General features: G+C 38.3%; 1 protein-coding gene across 8 annotated transcripts in view; it reads left to right on the top strand.

The window, feature by feature from the left end:
- Positions 1-24764, top strand: part of CHRM3 (cholinergic receptor muscarinic 3) — a 283661-nt gene that overhangs the window by 229482 nt on the left and 29415 nt on the right. For 2 of the 8 annotated variants that reach the window (XM_030036075.1, XM_041128552.1), the window contains exon 2: positions 15494-15558. The exons of the other annotated variants lie outside the window; for them this stretch is intronic. The gene's annotated coding sequence lies outside the window, so the exon portion shown is untranslated. The remainder of the gene's footprint in view (positions 1-15493; positions 15559-24764) is intronic. 8 annotated transcript variants of the gene reach the window in all.

The following is a 24764-nucleotide window of genomic DNA, read 5'->3' as shown; positions in this document are numbered from 1 at the left end:
GACGGTCAAAACTCTGGAAAATAGAAATGTGCGGGTAGGAGTTTTGGGAGGGGAAGGAGGGCTTATATTCAGCTTACCTCTGCTGCAGCTTCTTAGGCTCTCTTCCCACAGCAGAATTTCTGTGAGTGGTGAACGATGCTGACAGTACTTTTTTTCAACAGTTACAAGTGAGTTCCTCCATCCTATTTAGTAGGGGAATAACTTGTTGGTTTACAACAACCAAAGTATTTATTATTTACGCCTCTGCTCAGTGTCACACATCAAAGATTCCTAATTGGCACACAAAGAGGCAGTATTGTTTTGTCCATTCTACAACATAAGATATTACCTACATAAGTTAGGGCTTCTCCAGACATTCCTCATTTCCTTAGCTGCTTTTTTTTTTTTTTTTTTTTTTTTTTTTGTCTTTTTCTTTATGGTGGTATTGCTTTAATGGTAAGAGTCTCCAGTTATACCATGAAGGGATTTTCTATTTATATTGGTTTTCTCCTTCTTCAAAAAATAAGGCATATTATGAGGTATTCTTCTATTTGGACAATGTTGGATCAGAAGGAATTTTTTTCCCATCTGGATTAAGCAAGCAATGTCTCTGTTCTGTTCTGAGTTCCTAATTCTAATATTCAAATATTAAATTCCTTTATAAAGGTATTTCTATGAAGTCATCTGCATGGTGGTATAGTGCCTTGGAGATCTAGTATCTCATTCTTGGGTTTTTCCATAGGATCTTTTAAAATGATGAAAGGTTCTCTCTATATAAGAATATTTACTCTTACTATTCAGGAATTATTAGGATGGTTACAGATTAGTCAACTAGATCCCTGTCTTGTTTCCTAATTTAGTTCCTAATTGGCTTAAATTCTAAAAATTATGGTTGTCTAGTTAAACTGGTCATCTACGTGGGGTGAGGGAACATGTTATCAAAAGTCTATAGCTCCTAGAGAAGTCAGCTGTGTTTTAAGATTTGTTTAAAATAGACCATGTGTTTAGGTGACTGATACATATTGTTGCTCAGTTTTGTCCAGCTGAGCTGCTATTAAAGCTAAATAAAAAAAATGTGATTCTTTTTATCAGGAGACCGGCCTATGAGTCAGCAGGTACATCCCTGCAGAGGAGTAAGGGTACATCATTTACATTTATTGTCTGAATTGCATGTTGCAGGACGAGAAGACCGACCTCCCTAGTCAAAAACCAGAATGGACAGAGAGGATCTCTTCCAGGGCTGCCTGGGGCCTTTGATGTGCTTCCACTGTGGAGGAAATAGTTTGTGCTAGATATTTGCTGCCCTGTATTGCCTCTCACCCCTGCCACAGGGAGACCAAGGATGATACTATAACTATGTGACATTTCTCAGTCCGTTCATGGGGCAGCTCCTCTTTGTGCTGTGCCTTGCAGGAGGTTAAAAACAAAGCTGAGATTCAACCCCAGGTTATATAATCAGTTAATAAATAAGAACATAAAAAAGAAACAAGCAGTCATAAACACACATATGGGGCTTTGTTTCAGAGTCTGTATTTCTTGTTTCTATTACTAGGATCAATGTAGCTCAAGGAAATTCACATTTGTTTTCTCCGTACATGAGTGGTTCTGACACTTTGTGTTGCAAATGTGCATATAACAGCACCTTTATTTAGTGTTAATGTCAACACATACAGCCTCGCAGCATCTGTGGAATGCCCCTAGAGTGCTTAGAAATAAGGCTTAAGGGAAAAAATCATTCAAACTTCTGTTTCTTTCAAGTGGAGCATGGAGCAATCAGACTTGTATGAAGCAGATTTATATAGTCCCAGGCAGAAGGTATATCCTGCTTTCAACAAATACTCCACTAATATGATAAGAACATGTAAGAAACAACATTCTCTTTATCAAACCTGAGTTGAAACTTTACTTTTAAAAAGAGCATTGAGACTTCCTGTTTACACGTTTTAGGAAAAAGTGATAGTATTGTCAGCCACTATAAAGTCCATTTATAACATCTACGAAAATCAGAAGAGGCATTTTTCAGTTCATGCTGCTTCTTGAACAGGTACAGGATGCAGCCAGCCTTCTGCTCATGGATAGAGGCAGCTGAGGGACTTCCTCTAAAAATAAAGTTTTATGCTAAACTAAATTTTTCATAGGGAATTTCATTCTCCTCTGTTAACTTTTCAAATGTAAAATAAAAATAGGAAATTTTAATTTATAAATTAATAATTTTTCACGCTTCATCAAGGTTTTCCAAATTTTTAGAACAATCCTTAGATGTTTCCTGTCTGGCACTTCTTTTTTACCTCTAGTTCTGAAAACAGTACTTTCAGTACTAACTGCTTTTTTAACTGTCAGAAGCTGGACAGCAGTCAGAAACTGATAAATCTAGTTTCTGAATGCCTTCCAACTTTTGCCAGCTAGAAACACAGTATAAAAAGAACAAGAACTGCAAAAATTATTTTATTCATACAAAAAGCCTGAACTAGAATCATAGCAAGAAGAATCTGTTAAGTTCAACTTCTAAGAAAATTCATGCTGACTTCTGTGTACTCAGATTCCCACACAGTTTCTTTTAAACTATTCTGTTTCTAGAGTTGTAAACAATTTCTTTAGACATTTGTCCAAACTGCAATTAGGATTAGATAATTGCTTAATGCAATGGTCTTTATGTGAGGGGTTGCAATTACTGCAGTGAAGTCCATGGCAGAAGTTCTGGCTGAATTCCCTTCAAGGGTCTGGAGTGAGTGCACACAGGAGAGGCAGCTGTACTGTCCTTTGGAAAGATGATCCTTTCTTCTCCATCTGTTCCACTGCCAGCCAACTCCACTTGGCCAGGTCTCTATCCTCACTGGGCAGGGAGCACAGATGGCAACCTGTGGATTTTCTCCAAATTAGCTGGAACTAGGGTGCCCAGATTTCCTGGGACAGGACATATTTTCCCACGTATTTTTGAGTCTTTCATATTTTTTCCCTAGCTTTTCTTTTAACTGAAAATTGTGGAAGCTTCAACACGGAGCTGTGAATATTTCAGCAGACTCAGAATTTTATTCTCCCTGTTTTGGCTAAATACTCTACCCCTGCTTTAATACTAGAAATGATCTTGTACTGGAGATACCCAAGAGACATGTTGATATGCACTGTAGAATAAGAAGTGCCTACTCTTGAGTGTTGTCACGTGACATCCAAAAAAAATCCATTAACTTTGTACAATCCTCTCCTTATAGGTCATAAGACTTTATTTATTAATATAAATCTTCTTAGGTGATGTGCACCCTCAGCAATAACCACTGGTGAACTGAGCTGACTGGAGCAGCTGGAAACCATTCAGGTCCCTCTCCACAGCTGGAGCTGTTGCAGGCTGCCTGGACTGGGGCTGGGGCTGCCATACAAAATGCTGAGAAAACAGGATTTTTTCTCACTGTGTGGGTCAGTCAGGCCCATTTTGGTATCATCTGGGTTGTTGGGCTTTTATTAGGAGTTTTAACAAAACACTTCCTAGTTTTTGATTTGATTTTAAATCTAAGAAATGTTTCTTTCTCTACAGTCCCAACAGTGCAGTTTCCTTTAGCTGTCTGTCTTAGCGACAAGAGGGATCCCACGTAAGTTAACCTGTGCATGATGAAAAACACCTGCCCACATTCACGCCTGCCATAGGGTCACATCCCGGCGGTTCTGAGAGGTGGTGCAGAAGGAGCTTCAGGGCTGTATAGAGATAAAAGAATCTATGTGCCTTCAGGAAAATTTCTTGGGGCATGTAAAGGAGAATGGAGGAAGGAGAAACAAGACCAATATGTAAAGTGCCATTAAGAATTTCATCATATGGACAATGACAGTTTTATAGCCTGTTGGAAAACCAGAAAATGGATTTCTCACAAAATCAATAAGCCTCCTAGAAGATGGTTCCAAGAGGATAGAGCAGCACATATCAAAGTAATCAAAAAGCTGAAATAGAGGACTATTTAAGCTCTTGGATACAAGGGAACAAGCTGTTAAAAATCAAATGGTCTCCACTGAGTTTTCTATATTACTCTACTTTATGAATCTATCCTATTTAATTTTCATCATATGAAAGGCTGACCATTTTTGAAAGGAAAATGTAAGACTAAAATAAAATTTTCTGTAACGCTTGCTCATAGCTATTTCAGGAAAGTGTTTTAATTAGGTGGGTGAATAGGCAATTAATAAATTGCCTGAGTAACCCGAGTACCAGTCAAAGTGGATTCTCAGAGGACTTCCTTAACTTGTCCTGCGGTTAATTTGCCACATTCTTCTTGTATTATCAGATTTTAAATTTGATTCCTTAATAAGGGAGACTTGGGAATATATTTGGTTGCAGAATGGTGTTTTTCAAGCATTGAGCTGTAACTCCTCCTGAGTATCACAAGGGCTTTGAGATTGACTGAAAAGCTTTAAGAAAAGCTTAAGAAATTCTTTCTTCTAAGACAGCTCAGGCCTTCTGCGGAAGCAATACAGACAACCAAAAAAAGAGGAGTCAGGTTTTCCAAAAGTTAGAGAAACACTTCCATAGATTATATCGTATTTTGAGATTATAGCCTGAGAATTGTTTAAAAACAAAACAAAACAAAACAAAAAAATCCAAGCAAATAGATTGTGATTCAAGGACTGTGTGATTAAAATGAAGGAGTAAGTTATAAGGGGAAATACATCACAGCACCCTTCTGATCCAGAAATCACACAGTCTCTGGTGTCCAAGGGCTGCACACGCTGTTCCAGCAGCCCCTGCTTCTGCCTGCTGTGGGGTGGGCTAACGGAGGATGAGGTCAGCTAAGGATTTATTCTGATATGCAAGTACTTTTTAAGGGTTGATGATTACTTGAGGAGTGAACCATTCTCTCAATGTCACTGATGTAAGGAAAAACTAAAGCAGTGGCATGTTTAGACAGAAATGCCCATAGGAAACATGGAGTGAATCCATTAAGAGTAAGGAGGTAGAAGCACTCCAAAGAGCTGGATAAAGCCCTTAAAGCAACGGACAAGGAGAACTAGATGGGGGGAAAAAACCAAACTCAACAAGTTTTAGGTTTCTCTTTCCATACCTAAAGTTCTTTGCTGTATCTGCAGGGTTGGATAAAAGTAAACCAAAGAAGATCAAAAATACCATCATTAATTCTGTGCAGCATGGAAAGTCTACTTAAGGGGAGACAGGACATGTCCCAAACTTGCAAACCAGGTGGACAAAGGAGATAAGTTTCCAGTTTCCATTGTCCTGTAGTGGCCTGCAGTCATGCACATTGTAGTTTCTCGCACTTCAAGTCTTCCTACAAAAAGAGTTGGAAAGCTTTTGTGCTGGCATTAATGTAGGATGAAAGCAAATATAAAAAAACTGAGAATTTTTCATGGAACAGTCATTGTCTTGTCAGTGCTGCGAGGAAGTGCTGTACCATTGTGCCTCTATATAACCTTATCTTACAGTAGATTTTTTTTTTTTGTCTTGCTGTTGTCGTTGCTGTTATATGACTTTGCTTCAGAAGAGTCTTCTGATCCTCACACTGGACATCCCTCACTGGGGTCCCACTGTGGTTGTATTCAGGGTAATGGGATAGGGAGCAGTCACACCCCAGGGGAGAGGCTACCACCATCCCTATCACCTTTGTGGCTGCATCCAGCGTTTACTTACCTGTTGCAAGATAAATATATGGAAGAAGCCAAAGTTAATGTAATTCCTAACTTCACTGCTTGATGACTTAGCTTCAAGTGTGCTAATTTTCTCCTGCAGTACTTTAAAATTGTGTTACCATCTTAGCTGATGCTGCAAACTTGTAAGCATTTCTTTTTAGGCTGGGGACTGAAGGGCCCAGCACCTAACCTTTCAAATTCTCTGACTATGAAATCTTGAAGGACTCCCACAGAGTGAGTGTTACAATAGCATACACCTGGCTTAGCTGGTGCTTACTGGAATTTCAGGTGCTGTCCTGTTTACCTATGTAATTGTCGTATTACTGATTTTCTTCTGTTAGGAGCCTGGCAGTCTGCTAATGCAGCTGAATTTTGAAGAGCTGCTGTAGCATTCCTAACACCTCTAGCCTTTGGACAGAAATATTCATTGCTCTTGTTTTACAGAGTATATTTAGTTTTATTATTCAGCTTGAAACAAGGTAGATGAGTTCAGGTTACTTACCAAGTCTCTGATCTGGATGTTTCTTGAGGGCAGTTTGTTTTAAAACAAATGCCATGCACATAAGGCTTTAGGTAGATCACATTAATGATTGTTCCATTGAAAGCCTTGAGCTGTCACTGTTCAGATGCAGTATTCCCTGCTATGTTCTACAGTTTTCTGTCAAGCACTGGCCTGCACTGTTACTAGTCCCTGATAGCGGGTAGCACTCCTACCTGCGCCATGATGCTGTTTGCTATGACGATCCCAGGGGCAGGGAAGCCTGTGCAGAAACACAGAGCAGCCTGCAGGTCTTCACTCTCTTTGAGCATTGATGTATTCAATGCTCAAACTGTCAGGTGGAGCTGCAAGGGTCAATAGTGCCCTGCTAGCCCTGGCCATCCCTTCCTCTCCCTCCTGTGGCCGAACACCAGTGGCTCAGCGACCCGATCCAACCACAAATTCACCTCACAGATAGACAGATACATGGAGTTTATCTGCAATAGCTCAAATCCTAACGCTGACAGAAGGCAGAGGCTGGAAGGCATAGCTGGGAGTGAAGAGGAAGGTTGTCAGCAGTTACTGCTTAGACTGAATAAAGCAACCAAGACGCCTCAGCCGCAGACCCAGTGAGACGCACCCAGACAAGCAGGTGGAGGAGCTTGTTCTGGAGGGGCACAACTGAGGGCTGGCTCTCTGCAGCCAGCTGTCTGACAGCCAGCTTTCTCACCTCTGTAGAACATGTCCTCATGCAGGGACAAGTTTCTGGAGCCTCAGCACGCAGCCTCTTCTCCAGAGTCCCATGCCAGGCCTCCGTTTATATGGGTGTATATCCACCAGTATACCTTGGTTTTCCAGACCAGCTTAGCCCAGTACAGTTGGAGCTAGTTACTGGCTAAGACAAATGGACGGGTTCATCAAATTCCACCCAGACAGTAATTCAGGAAAGGGGGCGGGGAGGGGGGAGGGAGAAAAAAAAAATACCCAGGTTTTCCCATAAATCTGATAGATCAAACTGAAGAAAAAAAGAATTTGCTTCTCTTCTAGCTCCAGGAGTTGCAGTAAGATTTAACCGAATTTTTTTAAGCACCACAGGATGCCAATCAGCATTTGACAGGATTTCAGAACCACTTCTATACTGCTCTGCTATGGATTTGGTTTAGCTCTGACTGTGAAGGCTTTTTCTTTCAAGCGCCTCATGTCCCACATTCAGGGTTCAGAAAATTAGTGTTATGCAGACACCTCTGAAGGCTGCCACAATGGGGCATGGCCTCATATGATTATGAATGAGACTGTAATTCTTGCCTTTGTAGGTTGAAGTTTGACTCAGTGTTGTTTACGTAGGTTGCAGTGTTCTAATTCAAGAGAGGTGATTAAGTTTTGAGTGTGCCATTGAAGCTTGAAAGCACTAACTTTCCAGACACACAAAATTGAGGTGAGGTTGCAGCTGAGAATGTAAACCAGCAATGTTGTCATTAAGTTAAACCCCAGGATAATAAGTGAAAAAAAAAATTCCAAGCCCAGGTTAAAAATAAAAAAGCCAAACATGTTAAGATATAGGTAGTAGCAGTTAGATCTTCCAGGAACTTTCACTGTGCTAATAAATGACGAAGTGACAGAAGAAATAAAAAGGAAAATGGTAATGGACTTTAACAAGCAATTTACTGAGTTTATAAATACTGCAATAGTTTAATAATTAATAGTATACTTTAGCATGATCACAGGCAAAGTTTGCATTTGGTATTTTTAAAGTTATGTTTTATTTTTTATTCTGATGTTTGTAATGCTTGCAGTATTGAACAAAGAAGTATTGTCTACCTTGATAAAGACACTACATGGTAAAATGCAAGAGGATAAGTCGGGCAATACTTTCCGGGTAACATTTGGCAAAACAGTTTTTTTAATTTTTGAATGAGCTTTTTTATACAGTTTCAGTACCTATGAATACAAAATGACAAAACATGCACAACAGAGACTGAAATAAGGCCTGCTGAATAAAAAGAGTCCATTGCTGTCCTACCCAGTGTCTTAGGCCATCCATCCTTAAGAAAGGCTAACTCTAATCATCCAGGTTTATATTTTTTGGTGATGATATGAGGGAGATCAATGGCCTAGAGATAAGTATGTTATCCAGAGCCTCCTTTTTCCTTCAGTGTGTTGTGGGGTTCAGAGAGTAAATCTCCCGGGTCACCAGTCTGGAGCCACTGGGCAGTCTCAAGAACAGTTTATTCACGGAGGCAGAGGCTGAAAGAGGCTGGCCCAGGAGCAAGTGGTGTTGAGGCGCACAGCTACACTGTGAGATTAAATATGTCGTGGGATGTTGTCTCAAGTTTGACATCAAAAGGAGTTGAATGTGATATCAACTAAGCAGATATAAGGCAAATCTCATTGCAGAATCAAGAAGTGATAAAGGAATATACAGGAATGTCCAAAACTGAAGTATATGAGCTTGACTCACTTCTCTTTTCCTTAAATAACCCTGTTCTTTCTATGCGAACAGCTTTCAAATGCACATCATTCTGGACCCTTTTCCTGCCTCCAGCCTTTCAGTTCTCATTTTCTCTAGGACAACTAGGACATATCCTTCCAGATAACTTCCTGTCATTTTATTGTACTGACACTTGTCCTTCTTTTCTGTTTGCTCAATCCCCTTTTCACTATTTGAGTTTACTTCTAATGTCACGCTAAATCATGACTGTCCACCCTTCTGGGCAGCAGCTGTATCTTTATTAGTGGGTGGCCGCTTGTTGAGACTTAACTGATACAAAGCTCCCACTAAAGGCAGAATGGGTGATGTCTGAGTAATATCAGATTAACTTTTGTTCATACAATCAGTGAAGACTCAAAGGAAAGGTTTGAATATAAAGCAATTCACGTAGTTTTTGTCTCCCTTTTTAATTAGCTTGCAATACAAATTACATCAAGTATCATGTTCTGTGGTATCCATTTATTTATTTCTAAACAAATACATTCTGAGAGGCAGTTTCCTTCTGCAGATGGATGTTTGCGTTACCATTTCCTGTTTATTTTCCCACATTTCATTTCCTTGTAAATCTGAAGTTTATAGTTTGTGCTATGAGATGAGAACTGATTATAGTACTTAAACAACATAGTGAGAATAGCTGAAAGCCAAAATGCAGTGACAATAGATCCCCTTAGCAAATCATTGATACATTATGAAAGTCCATTTCAAAGCAGTTCTCTTTATATAAAATACAAATATTTTTTTTACTTAGCTTTTCTGCTTTATTTACTGGGATACCTGTAAGAATAAGGCCTTTATTTTTTGGTGCAACCCTCTGATATTAAAAGGAAAAAAAATCACTAAATTAGTTTCTGAGAAGACAACAATGATAACATGGATAGTGCAATAAGTTACATTCATATTATGTTAGCATATAAATCTTTTATTTTGAATGGATCTGTTTATTGTTTTGAAGTATGAAGTACTTCAGATGAGCACAGGTATGTGCCTTTTCAATAAAAAGTCAGAAGCTCCTCAGAGCTTTTCATGGATGGTGGCAGACTTTAACCAGGTGTTGATGTTGTGCCTGTTGAGCAAGCCAACATTATTCTTCTGACTTTTGCTGGAAAACAGGCGAGTAAGTTCGTATTAGTTTGAAGATAGGAGAGTCAGTGAATCGGAATAGTTCCCTGAGCCAAAAAAAAATACTGCCAGGAAGAGAATGATTCTGTGGAAATTTTGTTGAAATGTTCAGCCAAAATTTATGTCACATTTGTATTTATCATTTGTTTCAGTTAGCAATAGAAGAAAATGACAGAAAGGAGTGAAATACAGCAGTATGATATGTAATTTAAGGAAAAAATAACAATTTCACGGTAAAATAAGCAAAACACATTCTAATAAGCAAATTAGATTATCAAAATTGCCTGTTATGGGGAGCTTATAAGTCTAGCTGTCACATCAAAGGAATTTATGCACAACTTTTGCATAGATTTTTAAGGTAGGGGCTGAACTCTTTCAGTCTATTTGGAAAATATTTTAGAACTTTCTTATCATTTTCAGGTTTTTTTATGTTGTTCTAAATTATAACCCCTTATGTTATTACCTACATGGTAGTTTCAGTGAAAAAGATGTAACACTTGGTGCAACTTCTGCTATGATGTGCCCTGCCCACATGTCTTTATTGAGGTATTACAAAGAACAGCCATAGAAGGAGACCACTGTACAATGCAGCACACGGTTATAATTTCTGAATCCGCGTGGGTGCAATGACAAGAACTACAAGTGTCTTCAGCACTACACCATTCTTAATGCAGTTTCTTAGCTTGCTATACCATTATTCTTCCCTTAATAAAGATAATTTTCAAGCAGCAATTCATATAACAAGTTCTTAACTGGCAGGGTCCTTGAGCCCTGGGATTTCTGGCAGGAAAGCCAGTGACATCGCGTATGGTGCCAAACAATCCAGATCGTATCCAAGATAATGTATAAGACGAATACTGAGAGCGTTCTTGGAAACCTGCTTCTGTTTGCTCTTCCCTTTGTCTTTCTCTGCTTTCAGGCTTTCAGTCATTTAATGTGTGGAATGATGGGGCTAACTTGTCTGTTCCATTTAATTATTTCACTTTATGAAGAGGTAGATAGAAACAAAGCCAGCTGCAAGGTAATTATAACCTGAAAGGAAATCATGCTGGATTGGGACCCTAGGGTGTTAAATGACTGTCACGAGGTTGGAAGCAGGTGTAGTGGGGCTGTGGGGCAGAAATACTGCAAAAGGAGCCCTGGCTATTCCCATGAGGTTTCCTGGGAAATGTACCGGGGAGGTACATTACCATTGTGACATATTCTGCTGCTACATGAAATACCAGCACCGTCAGCCCTCCGTTTCCCTGCAGGCAGAAGATGAATCCAGAGTAGCCGGGGGACCCAGAGTTGGCAGAGGGGGCGGCAGCGTCTCTCACTTGGGCTGGATGAAGAATTCAGGTCCATGTGCTTTCTGCGTGCCCTGGGAGGTCCAGCAATTACGGAGTGACTCAGAGTTTCGGAATCAGAAGCTCAGATTTATGCTCATACATTTAGGTACTTAGGTTTAGGTATCCAGTTTTGGAAACGTTGGCACAGGGCTTTACATCCTCGGCAAACAGGAGCACAGCAGCAGGTCTGCTGGTTTGCGTATGATATTCACATAAGCGGAGGTTCACACTTCTGTTTTCCTGAAATGACTGCCATGAATTCATAGGATTGGCTTCCATTAAACAGTAGGAAATGATCAAGGGTAAGAAAAAAAAGAGTAAACTTCAGTAAATAGGAATGAGGTAAATGAGTTAAATTGGAAAAGCGGCAAGAATTAATGTGCCTTGGGAAAATGACTAAAATGATCTATGGGGAATGACATTGTTGAAGAGCTATTGTAATTATGCAAAGTAGTCAGCAAATCCAGGGAACTGTCACATGTTTTATCAAACAGGTTAATTTGCTCTGTCGTTTTTAAGGACATGTTCTTCATCTTACATGGTCAATACAGGCTTGCAATAATGCACATTTCCTTCATTTGGCAAAGCTGTTTCCCTTTGCATTTAGAGCAACCATTATAATCCACCTCCTTCATTGTCAAAAGACTGCTGATAATTTAGAAATAATTAAAAGCTTGTACAAGAAACATTCATCCTACTGTTCTTTTTCTGAAAAGATGAAATTTTTGTTGAAGATTTTCATTCTGTTTTTGATTAGCACTGCCTGTCTCAGCAAGGTTTTGTGGAATCACTTCAGTACAATCAATACACAACTTTCAGCCAAATGTCAGGCTGAGAGGTATTTTAATGCTCTTACTGTTTATAAGAAATCAGTATTCTGAGCATTGGTTTCTCACAGGCTTTTTGGTCCCTAGAGTCCTAGACTCCCACTGTTTATTTATTTATATATTTATTTGTTGTCAGTTAAGTTTGTTAGTATTTTTCCAGTTAATTAAAATCACAATGTATGACTATCTTGTGTCTAGAAAAAAGGAAAAGATGTCAATATATTCAGACTAGGAGCATGTAGAAAATACAGCATATAAATGTAAATATATTTTTCTACGGACAAATCAGGAAAGAATCCTTAATGAAAGGATTCCTCAAAACAATTCAGACTTTAGATCTTTGAAGAGCTGGGAATCAGAATTACACGCTGAACTCCATGTTAAAAGGTCCATCCATTATTAGTGTTCCAATATCAAAAGCTCTGCAAAAATAGGAAATGTCAAAATTGAGGTGACTCGCGCATGTTGATGTATAGCCTTGATCCCTGACAACCTCACTGCAAAGAGCAGCTTGAGGAAGGGTGACAAGAATATTTCCTTTGAAATGTTAAAGCCTTTCTCACCTCTTCTGCTCTCATTCCCTTTCTTCTCCCCTAGCCTCGTCATCCAATGTGCCCTCTCCACATTGCTTCTTGTTCTGCTTTAATTTTTCAATTTGTTTTGAAAGAAAACAAAAATTTCTTGTCAAGGTAATATTTCAAGAGATGGAGGAGAGGAGCACTCGGCTCAGACTGGCGGTGCTCCTGCAACCCGCGATGCAGTCTGCCAGGGTCACACTCTAACACACTCACTTCCAAACCTGAGGATCGTTTCATTTTCCCCCACACACAGTGCTCCAGCTAAGCAGAGAGCGAAACTCTCTCTTCTTTCATAGTCTCCTCCTCCTTTGTCCTGTTTAGAAGGACAATTCAGAAAATAAGCATTATTTTTTACAGGAGTTTTGCAACATTTGTGTGTGAACCACATCATCTAAGCATAGAAGCAACACTGGCACTGTGTGGATTTAATTTTTTTAAAACAAAATCTGGCTCCTATTTAGGTATTTCCGAAGCAGCTGAACTCTTTCCAAACTTAGTATTTATTCTGAGTGTGGCAGCCATGAAAACCTGGCAACATACTTAAAACTGAGATCAATGCATCAGAGATAGCAGATAATAATTTGGTTATAGAGGCACCAGACAGGTCCTGCAATATCACAGATTTGGGATTCATCTGCTATCACGCACGTTCAGAAGAGCAGTTCTGCCAGGGTGCTCGGAAGCTTCCCAACCCCTTCACCAGGAGGCTCTAGGGAAGAGGAGGGCAAGGAAAGAAGCGAGGCAGCAGCAGGGAAAGAGCAGTGCCTGCAGACCCTTCCGCTGATCTCCTCCTGGGGCAGTGCAAAGGAAATATTTACGTGTCTGTTGGTGACAACATCACCTACAAGTGTGCATTCTTAGGCATTATGTGGGAATCTGATAAATACGGGAATCTCTGCAGCACAGTTAAATACTTCAGAGTCATCCATAGGGTCATTTTGGATGTCTTTTTTTGAAGCACAAACCCCATATTTGCACTAGAAAGTGAAAGTCTCTGTTTCCAGAAGGAGTATTTGTACTGAACACTTCAGTGCCATTGCCATAAGAGACAAGAGTTGCGTGTGTCATGCCAGGAAACTTTTTCTGGTAATTTAACAGCCATTAATATATAGCAGTACAACTTTTAAATATGTTGTAATGTCTCTTTTTGTGACCAGAAGCACTATTGCCTAGGGTATGAATAATGAGATTAGTATTCTCTGTGTGGCAGACTCTTTGTGTGTAGCTTTTGCATTTAATAAAAGGCAATTACTTAAAAGTCTGGGCCGTCATTCTCAATTTTGTACATGACCCTTATGCAAATAAGGAAAAAAAATACCAAATTTTCTCTTGTGCTCCCAAGGAGAATTCCTAATTAAAAGTGAAAAAATAATTCTTCTTGGAATAAGCCAGTGCAAATAACCATAGGCCCTTTCTTTATCTGAACAACACTCCACCAACTTTCTTTACAAACCTCAATTACAGTTGCTATATTCTATTTTGTTTGCTTTGCCATCCTGTAGAAATAGCTGTCACAGTTTATGAATGCTACCCTATGATAGAAGGTCTGTGTATCCATACAAATATCCAGCATATGCTGCCTAGTTCTTTTTGCAGACGGAAAAGGAAAGGAAAATGTTAATACCAATCAGTCCTTCTTTATCACCAGAGCTGGGAGTGGATAGTTTTAGAACTGAAAGGAAGTTTAACAATCCAAGGTCCATCTTCCTGGTTGTTATCTATAGTCAGAAGAGCAGTTAAAAGCATTCAAATACCTGTCTTATATTATTCAACGGTGATTGGATGACCCATTAAAATTAGAAAAGAAGTGCTGTGTTATTTCAAACTATATGTTTCAGAAACTGTTTACATAAGTATATGATAAAAAATATTCACCTCCATGTAGTAGCTTCTTCCCAGTCTTCCCAGGACATTTGATGTAACTGAGTGCGAGAGAAAGAGAAAGGAGGAAAAGAGTGTATGCAGAAGGTGGTAGGGTTTGTATGTGTGTCCTTCCTTGCAAATCAGTTAAATGAAAACAGCAAAATCAAATACACAGGAGTTTGGAGTATGACTCTGAGTCTGGAAAGCAAATCTTAGCATAATGTCAGGCAGGAGACTGTTTAGGATGTGATTAGAGGGGAGGACCTGTAGGCAGCAGTTGTACCTTAATGAATTACCGATGAATAATTCTGATAATGAAACAAAACTCGTTATTTGTTTGTCATGGCAACTGTAAAATGTAGTTTTTAGTTGGTGATGCAGACAAGGCTTGACATTGATGAAAATTAATTTAGACTGGAGGGAGTGATGTTTTGAACTATTCAAAATAAATCAGAGCTGGTGCAAGTTGCAGTATTCATAAGAGATGAAAACAGGCATTTTATCACCCAACGTGAACATCAAACCAGGCCAGGCTAAGCAGGATTACAGTCTTTTAGCTCCATCTTCCAAAGTCCCACATATGTGGATATATCCACAGCTATATGTATACTCGTACGTCCTTAGTTGTGATTTTTCATGCTCGTCTTGAGAGTTCAAGGGCTGATCATCTTAGAAAAATGATTATCCTTCAGCTCCTAGACCATCTTCTGATGGTCTCTAGTCAGAGCAGAAAATTAATGGTAGCTCCTTTTCTTTTGAAAATGACACGTTTGCAGAGTCTTATGGAAATATAATCTACTGGATAATTTCTTTAATTTCCTGTAGCCTTTACTGCTCTTTAAGGGACAAATCAAGGAGAGGAAAGGTTAATGGGACTATATTTTACTCTAGTTCACATCAGCGTAAGCTTGGAGTGACTCTGATGTTCTAGTGAGGTTGCTCTAAGTTTACACTGATATAAATTAGAAAATAAATCACAAGATACACAGTTCCTGAAAATTATTTTAACATTCCCAAGCTTTTCTCCACACTACCCTGAAATTTAAAATGCAACTTGAAGGATTAATGTGAATGTTACAATAGCTGCTTCTAGGCTTTTCTTGAAGGTGATTTAATCTCAGTTTAGAAATGAATTATTTTTTATTTAGTTTTGTATTGCTACTTTCTTTTCAGAATCACAATTTCAGCCCATGTTATTTCAATTTCAGTGTACTAAGAAATACTGCCTATCAGACTGCAGTGACCACTTTGCAGCAAACTAACCAGAGGTTCTGTAAGTCCGATTCTTAAATTTCCCTGAAAGCACGCAGTCAGTTCAACTGATAGTAGTAAAGAGAACATGAAATATTTTAAACCTTTTGGTGGGTTTTGGCCATCCAGCACAAGTATGAATGGATTGCTGATTGATATATGCTATTTAGATTGGAACCACTGTGTTCATTGTGTACTTACTAGAGGTATATAGAAGACATTATTTTTTCATACTAAAAACAACTTGCTGCTTTCTTTTAACGAAAAACATCTCTGTGTCATGGCTAAGAGATAGCTGGTTATTTTGATGATGGCAGCTAAAGTTACGTGATGTATGAGAGGATCTGATGTATTGTAAGATCTGTGTTTGCAATGTAAGATTCAACATTTAATGATAATAAAGGAACTTCTGGATTATTTAGCACTTCCTGCTAATAACCAGATGAAGAGTAATGAAAGAACAGCTCTTACAGTAAAGTTTGGGCTTCCTACTTCTGATTTGGAACAGGACCTAAATGTAGTGGCAGTTAATAATTATAACCAATGGGAAACGAAGCCAGCACATAAACATTTTAAAAGTTTGTTAGAAAATTGATTGCTTTTTTTTAATGTTTTGTTGCTTCTGCAGAGGCACAGGAATCTCCTAGGGAGGAGAAGAGGGAGGGAAGATGTGGGCAGCAAGAGGTGAAATGTGTGTTTCTCAGGAGGTTAAACTGATTAATCGGTTTTAATCACAGCTCAAGAGACTTGTCTTTCCACATCTGAAACCTGAACTCAGAAACGTGTAACTATGCCTTCTCTGCACTTCAGACAAAAACAGAGATGACAGGTTCGACAACCTTCCATCTTGGAGAAGCACCAAGAGGATTCAGGAAGCTTTTTTTCTTTGGCGAGAAGTGTTAGGTCAGTTGTACGTTGAAGGCACAACTGTGCCTGGAGTTACTGCAGACACCAGTCACGGGGTGACCCGTCACTGTAGGGAGCTACTGCAGAAACACGGAAGGAAGGGATGGTCTCTGACTACAACCTAGTTTACAGTCAGAACATCTAATATAACAACACTATCAATCACAACTGTTCCTTCTTTTTTTCATTTATTATACAGCAATTTAGCTGTGTGATCCAGTGTTTCTAATATCTTCGTTGCAAAATTTTGCCAAAGTTTTATATCAATAAAGAAAATCCTACAGAAAAAGTCAGACCAGTCAAATGCAATGAAGCTGTGACTTTCCAAACAAGCCTGGCTGGATATGAAACAATCCAGTCTTCTCAGTTAAGATGAAACCATAAGTACATTTTCATGAAGCAAAATTCAAAACTTGTGGACACAGTTCTGTGGTAATTTAAATGAATTAAAAATAATAATTCATTTAAGTTACTACAGAAATATATGATCCTAACAAAACTGAAAGATTACTCTAATTTTTAGCTATCACAGTTCTTCTTTTTCTTTTTTTTTTTAATTTCCAATCACTCTGTATTACTGTAAGATAAAATATTTGAAAGCTGGGCAGGGTTTGGTGGGTTTGTTTGTTTGTTTGTTTGTATTTTATCTTTGACAAGATTATAATTACACATAGTTTGAATATCTTTGGCAAATATAGTAAATAAGAAACTGCAATTTTATTATATTGCCTCATGTATGTAACAGCCCTAATACAGATATTGTGCTCTTACCTGGACACTTTTACCTTAGAAACTCAATATGCTTTGCAGGCATACATAAGCTGCTTAAATACTGTCTAAGATGAAGGCACTTTATAAAAGTAAAATCTACTATTGTAAGAACCGATACTATTTTGGTACTTTCTTGGTACTCTTTTAGATTAATATTTGGGTAAAGATTTAACAAAAGTATTCATTTAGGATGAAATAAAGTTCTGTTGAGAAGACTAATACCGCTTTAGGAAGAAAATTAAGTCAAAATTTGATGACCTTACTGGGACCTAACTGCTGCATAAACTTTGTGCTACCTCTCTGCATAAGCATGTTTTCCAATTTAAAAACATATCATAAAGAGATTGCGTTTTGAAATTGAGTTTGAAATTGGAGAGAGTTTAAAATTGAAATTGTATGTATCTACTTCTGTTTTTCTTTTGTGTTTTAAATTCAAGAAGTGGAGAAGTCCTTGAAGTGTGGAAAATCACTGTTTATTCAAGATTTCTCTAATGCATTTTTTGCAGTGACAATCTTAGGTCTATCAAATACAGCATTTTTAATACCCTAGCTGTAGCTAAAGTAACCTTATATAGTTATTATTTTGCAATTAGCTTTGCTATGTTACAACCTGCATTAAGACTTAGGGAATAGAATTTGGCTGCTATCAGTTTCAACTTTTCCAAAAAAAGATGTTCCAGGTCTCCTGGAGCTCTGTTGCTCTTTATTGCTTTAGGCTTTACAGCCTCTTAAAGCCCATGGCAAGAAGCACCGTCCTGAATGACCACTACAGGCATTGGGCTTCCCTAAGCTGAGACACTCACTTGCCCAATCTCTGCTCTCCACAGGTCATGAATTAGTCTCTCACTTGCTGCCTAGGGTAATTTAGACATATCTACAAGTCTCCTTGGCCGTGCTTTCCTCCCTGACTTCTCTTCAATATACAGATCTAGATTTAAAGGTGGATGGATGCAGAAGCGTCTTCCCTCCTTATCTTCTCAAATGCCCACCACTTCATAATACACCTTCTATGCAGGTGGGATACCCACCTCCACGCTGTCGGTGGGAGCAGTCCCTGGTAAGTCCCCAGTATGGTGCTCAGGTTTTACGTCACCTATTTGCAAAGTAGGGGAAAATTTGCGGTCAAGTCTCAGCCAGATTGTGCCATCACTACAGGCTAAAGTCCGTAGGAAAAATCCCTGGGTCCCCACAGAGATCAAATCAGCTTGAAGGGAGAAAGGTAGAGAACTATGCCCCAAAATCTTGCACAACGCATCAAAATTTAAGTGGTTCTGGCCCTCATCCCCAGCAGCTTTCTCCTCATAACTTCATTTTGCTTACACTAATGAAAAGCCTTTAGCCCAGTTCTGAGTACAGCCCTCAACCAGAAAAACTAGCAGGCCATAGTAAATAACACGTGCTACCATCAGTTATACACTAAAATAGCCAGAAAAGAGATTTTGCGTTTGAATTCAAATCCCTTTCAGGAAAACATATACAAAGGAACTTCATACCAAGCCAAATCCATCTGGATCTCACAAATGAACAATTGCTAGTTTTATCTGTTATAAAGAATATGGTTTATGGTGCCCCATACAGATGCCCTATACAAATTCAGTAGTAAGGCTGAGGATTGTGTCCATTGTGGGTGTTTACTGAATATATTTAGTGACCGCATAAATCCTATTTCCTTAGGACTAGAACATTTCACTTGGTTTGCTTTCACTCATAAACCTCTCTCTAAGTTTCACATGTTTCATCTCTTCCTGAAAATCCTGCCAAAGACTGATAAAATATATATCTATTGAAATTTTAGATTTTTCATTTAATTCTGTCATGGAATCCCATAATTCCTCACTTCTTGTACTTTTGCCAACTTTTGTAGGTAAGATGCCAGTGACACACAAAAGTGGCACCTCTGTTATGCTGCCTGTGCTCTGGCATTGGAGATGTATATATATATGTATACCCTGAGCCAATATGAATCAGCGCAGAACATGCATGGCTGAGACTGGCTGGAGACTCTGTAAATGGCCAGAATTTCTGCAGCACTGTTGATTAAAGCAACATCTCTCTTCTTTAATTTTCATTGCTTTTGGGTAGGCACAATGTAGAGCTGGGCCCGGATGCAAGGCTGATTGCTGCTATATCAACACTATTCACAGATGGAAAATTACCACTCGTTCTGCACAGTGTGGTGAAATCTGTGCAGGTGCCACATCCGCTTGAAAGACAATTGACTGTCTGTGGGATACATGGATTTGTGTTATTCTGAGGCGTTGTGGACTTCTAAAACACAATATCCAGCCTTTGCTCATAAGAAAAGACTATGCGTAGGGAGGGCAATTAGGCCTGAGGAAAAAGCAGACAGCTTTCTTCAGATGCTTTTAGCTGATGTTCAGGCCTAGTTTTCCCACACATTACATGGTTTGTTGGCTGGAGAGGACTGCAGGACAAAGCATGGGAAACACTTGTTCGTGAGTGTTCAAAGCTATGAAAATCGTGCAGTATGTTCACATGAGATGGTAAGATGTTGTGAAGTAGACCCTCCAGCTTAGGTTGTGAGCTGTTTCCTAATACATTTCGTATCCTGAAGGCCTCTTCTTGCTTTTCTAATACCTTGCTGAGATGAGTCACCCACTCTAAAGGCTTCTAATATCTGTTTCAGCAATTTTACAATATGTATTTTACCCTTTTTTGTCACTGAAACTGGTTGTAGTTTGCAGAAGAGTCACGGCGAAGAGAGTCAATCCTGATGTGAGGCATCAATGGTTTCCAGCTTTTCTTTCTGAAAATCCAGTGAAGTGGTTGACTGTACTTTGGGAAATGTTGGAGATCCAAATCATATGTATTGCATTTGAACTCACAGGTAATCAGCAGCTGCCCTTAGATACAGGCCAATGTTCACATCAAGTTCACATCACATTTCATCTCCTGGTAAACCTCTGGAAGTAAGTGTCATCTAGCCAGGCTACTCATCATGATTTTTTTCCATTACAGGTTAGGCTACTATGCGACAATGCAAGTTATGTCTTAAACATAATTCACTACCAATTTTTTTTCACTCTTGCTGTCTTTGAAGAAAATGGACATAACCCTATAGACTAACCTGCCTACAGTTTAACACTCTACATAGTTGGTAGTGAATAAAATACATTCCTCTTTCTTTGTTTCACAAATAAACTTTAATTAGAAAATATTTTTAAATAGTCTTCTTTAACAGAGAGGATTAGAAACGTAGCAGCATTGAACATTTTTTTGTAACTATTATCCACAAGCAAATTCCACTGTTCTACAGCCATCACTGTTTTCAGCAGGGTCTTTCAGTTTATATTTTTCTTCTGTTTGAGATTAGCTTGCTCTTGTAATTGATTCCTGCAGGGATTTTGTATCTCAAACTTTCTTTTTAAAGGATATTTCCAATTAGGCTGGCGGTTTGTTTGTATGCTAGGATAAAAGGAGCATGTCATTTTCAGTAGAATAAATCCATTTTTACTTTGTAAAGAAAATGTGTCAAGGATGTCTAAGATCAAAGTTTTTAACCAAACTGACAATAAAGATTGTCACAAATGAAAAAAATGTCTCTCTGTGGAGAAGAAAATCTTTGTAAGGATTTGGTCATAAATGTAAAGCCTTCAGTACACAGCCTCCAAAGTAAAAAATAGATTTGCAGATATGTTTGTGATTATTGGTTTGTATATACCAAGAAGAAATGCAGTGTGAAAACTAGGAATAAATATTTTTGTTAATGATATCTATTATTTTACTGTGAAGAACCATAATTAAAGATACAATTATAGCCTGTAATGTCACACTTCTAATACTGGGGGTAAAGGCAGGTAGGAGTGAAGGTGTAACAGAAGTTAACAGACACTGAGAATTTTGTCTGTGGGTATGCTAATACAGGAAATCTCTTGTTCATAGCAGTTTTTTAAGGATGAAAATATGTTGCTTAAAATGAGTCATTGCTGCAGTTATCTATTTCCAGCATGTATATTTCTCACATAGAAAATACAATAGAGGCTTTACCTTAAGACCCAACATATTTCCTTCTTAATTTCCAAATTTAGCCCTGTAATGTTTAGAAACAAGTGTACTATGAGCAATTAGAAGTAGTCCCTGTAAGTAGACTGTTTTCTTTATTGCAGTCAGTATGAACTCAGAAAAACTTTGTATTGACCTTCTGCAGTTAGTAATAGCTGTATTGAAATGTCATTTACAACAGAAGACCATAGTTCATAAAGTTCTCACTAATGCAGTAGTTTTATTAATGCAAGTGCATTTTAGTAATTGTCTTCAGTATTGCTTTGCTTTAGTTTTAAAGGTGAGCTCTATGAAACAGGACTGATAACACCTAGAGTTTCAGTATTTCCTTTTAGTTACTTTTATTTATTATTCTTTACTTGACAGGAGCATTTCTTTCTTCACTGAATTTGCAAAGGTCATTTAAATAACCATTCTCCAAAAGAAAACTCAAGAACTAGTTATTAAAATAAGTCTGTGGTCTAAATCTTTGTCTTGACAGTCTAATTGAAGTATAACTCAGAGTAAGAACACTTGGTCTTAATGGATTGTTCCACCAGTTCATTTCCAGACATGGAATCACATATCTGTTGTGGGTCCTATCCATGTAATCTGGATTTCCCATATTCACAGGAGACATTACAAGTGAGCTGCATTGGCCAGGATTACAGCTTTTATGTGTGTGTTCCACTGTGGCATGGGACTGTCATTTGACTGAGCTAATGCAAAAGCAGGAGTTTTCACCCTGCCATAGTCTCCCGCCGACTGGCCAGCTGATGTGTGACCGTAAGAGCAGGAGCGCGATGAGCCACCACCTGCAGTGGTGTGACTCTTCTGTTCACGCTCTTTCACTTCACCTAAGCGAGATGAACAGTATCTCTGTCTTACTGAGCTAACTTCTTCACCTCTCACTCTTTCCTCGTTATCAAGCTGTGGCAGAGACAGGTTTTCAATAACATCCCACTTCCATCAGTCAAATAAAGTTATATATATATATTTTCTGATTACTTTGATTACTTTCCTGAGGTTTGCACATCAATTTTGTTGTTCAGCCCCAGTTGAGAGAAAAGGACAGACTCAGAATAAAAAATCTGAGGGACCGTGATCATCATCAGGAGACATAGTCTAAAATAATAGTGCCTAAATGTCCCTACTCCTGGTACAGAAGTGCTTTACCTCTCATTATCATCATTGTTGAGCTCTTATTTCAGCAGGGCTGCATGTTTCAGCCTGGTCATCCCATAGCACAGGCTACATCTGTAGCTTTCAAAGCAACAGGAATTTTTATGCTGGATGGAGTCCATGAACAGTAAGTCATCATTGGTGGGTACGATTACTCAAATTACTGTTATTAGGACTTTTTGCATGAATGCAAGCAAACCATAACTGACTCCAAAAAAATAAAGGAAGAAAAGTATTTTCATGGGAACTGAAAACTGACAAGATCCTACAAGCACAAAAGGGCACAAAAAATGTCATTCTTGTGCCAAAAGATGTTGCAAACCTTTTTTACTGTAGATAAGAGACCTTCAGAAGATGAAAACTTTAAAACCTGTAATCACATTTTTATTAAGTTTTAAGTGTGAATGTTGTGAAGTGAGCTTTTTCCGTTACAGTTGCTTCTGATGCACATAACATTTGATCTGGAAAGGTAAATATGTTCTCAGAGTCTATAATAGCAGAGAGCAAGTGTCTTTCATTTCTCTAGTACTGGTTTCTTCCATTGTGAAACATTTAGGTGCCAAATAAACTCTTCTCTCAGATTAAATTAAAAAACTATATATTTTCATTAAAAAACTATACATTTTCATAGATTTGTAAAAACTATAGAGAGCTAAAACTCGTTGGACCCTCTAGCCCACCTCCTTGCTAATACGAGTTTCCTCCTTACAGTGCTTTTCTTCTCACTTTGCCAGTTTAGTCTTTTTAGTTTGTTTGCCAGTTTAGCATTTTAAGATCTTCCTTCAGAGCTTCAGACATATCCTAAAGGCTGATAGTTCATGGTGCCAGGAAATCTTCCCTCATGCTCATATAAAATTGTGTACCCTCCTTATAACACTATATATAATCCTGCCTTTCTTGGAGCTACACTGCGATTGGTTTTTTTTCCCCCACTGGCAGCCTGTGCATTATTCCTGAGACACTTGTGCTTCATTGCTGGGAATAATTTCATCAAAGATATAGACATGACCTGTGAGAATAATAATGTCTCACTGATTCTGATATGATTTCCAAAGTTACTTGGTGCTCTTCAACATTTTAAGTTTCTCTTGTACTTGTCATTTTGCTTAAACAACATGTTTCCTCACTCCTTTCCCATAACTCAAGGACTCCAATTCCACATACTTTTCTATTTTTCTTCTTTCATCTTTAGTTAGTTTGTAAGTATCTTGTACAGATCACATTGGCTGGAACAAAACTCTGTTACACTGTGGTACAACTGACGTATCTTTCAGCCTTCAGTCTTCTCAATATGAAGTTATCACAGAAATGCACATAAGGCTCTGGGTCATGAAGATGTCTAAGGTAAACTGAAATTCATTTATAACTAAAGGATAAAAACATTTGTATGTATGAAAAAAATTCTTACAACCATGTAATTTTTTTTCTTTTGTTCAGATGGCAAAACTTCAGTTCAGAACCTTGAAAAAGCTTTCTCCCTTTACTGCAATATATAACATCACCACTGCTGAAGTAGTGTAGGCATATAGCTGCCAAGTAGACTTAAAGTGTTAAGGATGTCAACTGCTGTAGAATCAATTATGAAACTTTAAGCCTGAAATCTATTCCTGCTTGTGAAGTTTTCAGTTCACCTGTTAAACAACTACTAAAATAAGATTAATTCATGATTAAAGGAAAGACATCACAAGATGAAGATGTCTCTCCAAAGCAATTTATTTTTGTAACTTCTCCAAAAATCGGGGTTAATATTATGAACTACCCAGTTAATCTGGACAGTTAATATTTCAAATGAACATGACCGTGAAGTATAGCATATTGTAAAAATAACTCTCTCAGAAGGATTTTTAGAATTCTTTTCTACTTTATTCCACTAATTTTTTTATATATATACTCTGATTCTGGACTCTTAGTCTCAGATTTGCAAGTGATACTCCATTAGTGAAGTCAAAATCAATTGCATAGACAATTTTTTTGCATAGGCAATTGCACAGGTACTTGCATAGTAATTTTTTCTGATCAGCACTAGTGGGTTTTCCAAAAGACGCTACTGTGAAGCAGTTCGGTAGTGCGCAGGGACTATCCATTGGTCCTACACAAATATGTAAAGGAGGGCAGCCAATGCAGTGTCCGTTGGCAATGATTCAGTATCCATATTCTCTCCCTTATTTTAGCTTTTGCCCACAGTTCACTTACTGTCTGTCTTTGAGGATTCTGATTCACTAACAAATGGGACAAAAGAACCTTAATATTTCTAGTGAACCATGTTTTGCTATGAAATTGAGTTCCAAGTATCTGTCAAAACCAGATTTGATACATGTATTATAAGTGTGTGTGGTTTATATCTAAAATATGCAAAATTACCTATTT

Source organism: Aquila chrysaetos, chromosome 13, assembly GCF_900496995.4.
Source record: "Aquila chrysaetos chrysaetos chromosome 13, bAquChr1.4, whole genome shotgun sequence".
NCBI classification, from domain to species: domain Eukaryota; kingdom Metazoa; phylum Chordata; class Aves; order Accipitriformes; family Accipitridae; genus Aquila; species Aquila chrysaetos.
This window is presented reverse-complemented; position numbering and strand designations above follow the sequence as displayed.